Source organism: Sesamum indicum, linkage group LG11 (genome assembly GCF_026168435.1).
Source record: "Sesamum indicum cultivar Baizhima isolate 11 linkage group LG11, ASM2616843v1, whole genome shotgun sequence".
Classification (NCBI taxonomy): Eukaryota; Viridiplantae; Streptophyta; class Magnoliopsida; order Lamiales; family Pedaliaceae; genus Sesamum; species Sesamum indicum.
Window position 1 is genome coordinate 15,313,553 of NC_142667.1, and position 6,451 is coordinate 15,320,003.

Below are 6,451 nucleotides of genomic sequence, written 5' to 3' on the forward strand. Positions count from 1 at the left end.
AGATGTGACTGGTATCAGCAACGATAATGCAACATATCTGTATGCATTCTAAGGAATTATACAATTTACATTGCGGCAACTCAGTCCATTTTCGATTTCTCTCCTTAAGAGTATATCTGCACCCTCTAATTGAATGTATTGAAGAGGTTCGTAATCTGAAACCTCTAGGTTCTGGTTTTAAATAGCAAAATTACGAGCGTTGCTTATGAGAATATTTGAAAAACAAATTAGAGAGGAAAAGAATAATGAAACTTTTGATACAAGTTGAGAACTAAGAGCATTGCCTGATTAATGAAGTGGAGTTATACTGGAAGCTGAGTGCTATTTTGGAATGCATAAAAATAGTTCTATTTAAGTATATCATAGATCTATGTCACAAGACTATGATTAGGACATGTAGTAGAGAATAGAAGTAGTAATAAGTGTAACTGGTGTTGCGTCCCATTAAATACTCAAGGAATTGCAATAGGTAATTTTAATACAAAAAAGTCTAAACAAAGGCCTTTTTCACTGGAGCCCAAAAGTACTACAAACAAAGTATAATGGATGTCGATGTCCCGGAAAAGAAACCGCAATGCTCTTGTGTGTGTCATGAAAGCTAGTGTGTTATTGTGAAGCAAGTTGACGACTGTATCATTTGGGATCATCTTCACTGGTATTACCCTGCACGTAATCAACAATATCAGTGCCATTTAAAAGTATGTTAAGAGCAAAATGCAACGTATCTATCTATACACGTCTATTACGATTGATGGCTCTAGAGTTTGTATTTGGTTTTTCGATAATGTGCTTGCCAAAATAACATCATCTCGTTAAAAACTGTGCAGGAATTCAAAGATTGAAGTAGGAGATTCAAACACTCAATTGTTTCGCATTGACCGCTAAAAAGAATGTGCTTTTTGACACTAATTAGAACCACATGATAACCTAATGTATCTATCGCTTCCTCTCTACCATTTTTCTAACCAAGGCGCAACCTTTGTCCCTATCGAGTTATTCTTCACCGATTTTTTTTCCATATTTTAGAATTCAAGAAAGGGTGAAACCATTGCATTTTTTCTTTGTATACTTCAAATCCAAAAGTGTATGTGATTTCTATGAAACCTTCACATTCTCAACATTCTAACTTGGAAATAATGGGATTACGAATTCTGAGGCCAGTTTAAAATGTGAAGAATGCAAGGTAGTTCGGAGTTGATGCCTAAAGGGGAGATTAATCCTCCACCATTTTTGTTAATTTATTCTCAAATTATTCATTATGTTAGGTTTTATCCAATTTGCTTTTTCAAAACCTTTTGATTGTCATACATTTAAGACTTTTGTACAAATTGTACAGAAACACCATATTTGTCCATATCAACATCCGAACTTTGTAGGTGTATCATAGAAAAATTTGTCAAAAAATCACTACTACGCAACCACAAATTAGTTTATTTTTGAACTTCAGAAATTAAATATCATACACTACACGGTAAAACGGTTGTCTAGATGCCATCTCATTGTTTATTTTTAAATTACTTGTACACCTATCATGTTAAAAGATTTGTTACCACATTTTGGCAAGTAGCAATATAGTTAATGCATGTATTTCTTTAAGTATTATCAATTCAGTTATTTATCACAACAAAGCTAATTATACACTTTTTTGGAAGTCTAAAGAAAAAATTATCCATTTGTTCAAAAGTAATAAATCGAATGCACTTCAAACTTCAAAGTGTTCCCAAGAATACAAAAACTTCTTTAAATGACAATCAAAATCAATTAATGATTTTCTTTGAAAATAAAAATATGTGACTTTTTTAGGCACTTATCCACAAAAAAAGGAAATGAAATACATCTATATACTTGTTAAAACTGACCAAAATGTTCAAACTTTGTAAATTTTTCTTAGAGAAATTGGTGCATTCCATACTGATTTTGAAAACATGAGTTGATAAAGCACTTGACAAGAGAAAACAAATCTTAGTAAAAGAATAAAAAAGAAAACATTTTTTTTAGAAATATACTATGCTTAATTACTCAATAAAACTAAAAAAATTCTCATATCTAGTACTAATTTGTTCATTAAAAAACATTTATCAAACGTTTGAGATTACATATATTCACAAAATTCATGAAATCTTCTTAAAAAAAATTAATTGGCATCTAGACAACCGGTCTACACTTTAGCATAGTATTTAATTTCCCAAAGTCCACAAAATAAAATAACTCATGGTTGGATAATATAGATTTTTCGATATTTTTCAGTGGTACACCTGCAAACATAAGATGTTAACACGAACCAACATGATTTCTGTAAATTCATACAATAATTTTAAATGTATAACAACAAAAAGTTTCAAAACAAGCTCATGAAGAAAACCCAACACAACGAATTAACCAAGAATAAATTTACAAAAAAGAGGGAGATTTGTTCTCCAATTTAGGTCTCAACTCTATACTTGCACCATTCACATTTCAACTGCCCCAAACATTCACAATACTATTCTTTCCGAGTTAAAATGATGGTCACGTGAGTTTTTCAAAGAAATCAGCGCACAAAATTTGGATTTGAAGTTTACAAAGCATAAATTCAATGGTTTCAGCCTCCTTGATTTCAAAATATGGGAGAAAAGTCGGCAAGAAAAAACTGATAAGGACATTGGTCTCTTTTTGGTTAGAAATTTGAAGAGAGGAATATGAAGATACATAAGTTAACATTAGGTTCTAAAATATCATCAAAAAGCATACTTTTAGCGGCCAAAATGTGTCCCAATTGAGTGTTTTAAATCCTATTCAACCCTTTTGACTCCCACACAGTTTTTAACAATATGACGTTTTCCGGTAACACAGAATTTGCAAAACCAAATTCAAACTGTAGCGCCTTCAACCTTTAATAAACGAGTACACATAACCTATAATACTAACTAATGCGCTTCACTTATAGAATCAAATATATGCATGCTACATGTTTGGTTGCATAATACATACTTTCTGAATTTTCTAATGATGGCTCGTCATATCTAACTGATGCTTTTTGGGACTTGAAACATGCTAGACAATTCACAAGTTTAATGGCACTAGTAAGACATAGACAATGACAATATTGCTAACAATAAGCTTGCAAATAAAATAATTGCTAATAAATAATATGACATCACAATTCAATCAGCCCTTTCTCCTTGTACTTTGCATTAAGAGAGAACTACGAATAAACCAAGACATAGAAGAAAACGAGAAATTTTGAGATGAGATCAAATTGGAGTAGCAGAGAGTTTATAGCTGGCACTTAAATTTCAGTGAATAACATATATGCATTACGACAGGAGATAGGAGAAATTGACTGGAAAAAGATAATAGCAGTTAAGACAAAGTAGTAACTTACTGCTCTTCCCGATCAAAGCCAAACCTTTTCCAAACCAAAGTTGTAGCAAAGGAGAAAACATCACTAACCTCTCTTACCAATTCAAGGCCAATAGTCTGATTAAGAGAGAACTACGAAATCAAAATTGCAGTCTGATTAAGGCCAAAGTTGCAGTCTCAAGTTTGGTTTCAACTATCAACCACCAAATGGGAATCCACTGTGAAAGCATACAAATGTGATTAAATCCCATTACAAGAAGGGAAGGACCACCAAATCAAAATCAAAAAGACAAAAGAAAGACTAGATGAAATTATTTTTCGTATTTGAAGAGTCGAGATATACATGCATTTTTGGTGAAAATTTACAGAAAAAATCTACTAATTTCTACCAGCTGAAATTTGATCAAAAGGTGAAGGTCGAAAGTTCAATTGCAGCAGTTTTTTGGGGTCAAACTCTGAACATAATTGTTGACTGTTGTACAATATCGGATGTCCAAATGCAAGAACATTTGAGAACATAGAAACGAGAACCCCCCGAAACAACTGTGTTCCTCCGTAAAATTAAACAAGGTGGTACAAACAAAAATAATTGAGGACAATCGACCAACACATCACACAAAGATCCTAAACCCTGTTCAAATATTGTATCTCAAAACTACGATAAACAATTATGAAGCCCCAACTTTACAGAGACGCTCAGCAAAAGGACATGAGAATAAAATCTAAATATCCCTCGAGATGGAGAGCAAAGAAACATGGAAGGAAGTCTACAAAAATCAAGAGTGTTGAGTTTCTTTTTCCTCCTTTTTCTCTTCATGCCATAACTTATAGAAGGTCAAAAGCAGAATATATAGACAACAAAAGCATTTTATCCATTCTAGTGACCAAAAGCATAGAAGCACCAACAGATTATAGTCATATGAAAAAACAACCATACCCAAAGGGAAGAGCCCTCCAAAATCTCCAATTCGGGGAGCCATCTTGGCTGTTCTCCTCATCAATGTCTACACCGGCATCCTTGTTTGCAACTCCCTCAACCCTTGTCTCGCACAACAGCTTCGAACCAGGTTTTGCCACTGCTGCTCCACTCCACATTGAAAGTGCAACACTGTCTTTTTTTGACTCTTGCAATTCCTGGAAAAATGGCAACAATTCTTTGGTTAAAATTATCCTCATGAATCTTGGGTAAAGCCGGATTGAACAAATTTGTGGTACAATGGAATACTTTTGTGAACTCATGCTTATTGAAGTAATTATAAGAGAGCCCTTGGAACAATTGGCCGAAACCTTCCAAGAAAAAAATCAAGAATATACAAAAGACCGTGTAATCTAAGTCGGTGATCTTTAAGAATTATTCAAATTAAATATTTCATAAACCATTGATGTAAGAAATTAAACGAACTCGTTTGATTTGAGTTGATGAATTTCAAGAATTACCTGAAGAGATAAGAGACGGAGGCCAAATGGTGGTCGGCACACGAGATTGGCGGTCGCAGGACGAGAACGGCGGACGGCGGAGGTGGCTGCCTAAGAAGACGACTGATGCCGCTGTTACAGTAGAAGTAGCGGTTGGGGGAGGAGAGGAGCGGCTGCCTTGAGAAGGTGAGGAGTGCCTTTTAGTATGAGGTGGCAATGGTAAGAAATTCTAACGGTAACAATTTTTTTTTCTTTCTTGATCTAAAATAACAAAATTAACCTTCTTGCTTGGAAATTTAAATTGTTATCCAATTGAAAAAATAGATATTGAATATACATATTTTTATGTACTTAAACAAATAATAAAGAATATGATATTAATTAGAATTTTTTGTACAAATATTAATATTTTTTATTGTGTATCTTAAAAAACTTGTTAGATAATATAAATCAGATTCTTTTTGATAAATTTAATATTTTTAATTCTTTATCCAAAAGCCGTTAGATAATATTGCTAAAATCTCTTTTGGATGAAATTTAATGATTTTTTATTTTAATATAAAAAATACAGTATATTCTATTTGGCATAATAAAACTTATTTAGGTTGACCACATTTACGGATGCGTGACGCTTAAGTGGATAGTTTCAATGATTCATTTTATTATCTCTAGATTAAAAATTTTAACCGATCATATCTAACAATCGTGTGAATTATAGTAGTCGAATGATATATTATAAAATATAAATTAATATATTAAAATCATAAAATAATGAAATCTAAATTACAAAAATCCTCAAAATGATGGTAAAGTGAATATTTGGGTTATGAATAAAATAATTTTTTTTTGGATAAATACAAAGAACAGTGAACTATTTGCTACGTGTGCTACTATAACTAAATACTAACTAAATTTTATTTTCAATAAATAGTTATCATTCATTTCTTACTGCAATATATAATTAAAAATCTCATATTTTAATTTTAGATGATATTAAAATATGATATTTTAGTTTATATTATCCAAAGTTAAACTTAATCAATAAGTTAGTACATTCTCATGAACTTTTTTGTATATAAATATTTAATGTAATTCTTATAAATTTTTACCATTTTAATTTCAACATCCACTACGACAAAATGCTTATATTTCAAAATTTTCACCACATATTATAATTGTTAGTCAATATACCATATTTTAATTTTGGATGATATTAAAGTATGGTATTTTGCTTTATTTTATCTAAAAACAAGCTTAACCAACAATTAGTATATTTTGATATATTTTTTTAATAAATATTTAATATAATGCGTATGAAATTTTATCTCTATAATTTCAGTATCCACTAAAACAAAAATTCATTTATCCACTATATATTAGAATTATGTCAATCTCTTATATTTTAGGTTTAGATGATATTAAAATATGGTATGTTAGTTTATATTATCTCAAAACAACGAGCTTAATGAACAATTCAGTTTTTGATATTTTTTTATAAATAACTATTTAATATAATCCCTTTGATTTCAATATCCACTACAACAAAATGCATTTATTTCAAAATTCACCATATATAAGAATTGTTAGTCAATATGTCATAGTTTAGTTTTAGATGATATTAAAAATATTGTATTTTGGTTTATATTATCTGAAAATAAACTTAACTACAATGTATTACGTTTTGATAATTTTT

At 30.8% G+C, this 6,451-nt stretch overlaps 1 long non-coding RNA gene across 1 annotated transcript; it reads right to left on the reverse strand.

Annotated features, from left to right (window-relative positions):
• Positions 1-419: 419 nt before the first annotated feature.
• Positions 420-4,977, reverse strand: LOC148785129 (uncharacterized). The gene is made up of 4 exons (XR_016062741.1): positions 4,780-4,977; positions 4,280-4,476; positions 3,433-3,560; positions 420-663 (listed from the first exon to the last, which is right to left on the reverse strand). It is a non-coding gene; the product is annotated as an uncharacterized LOC148785129 (long non-coding RNA).
• Between the last annotated feature and the right edge of the window lie 1,474 nt (positions 4,978-6,451).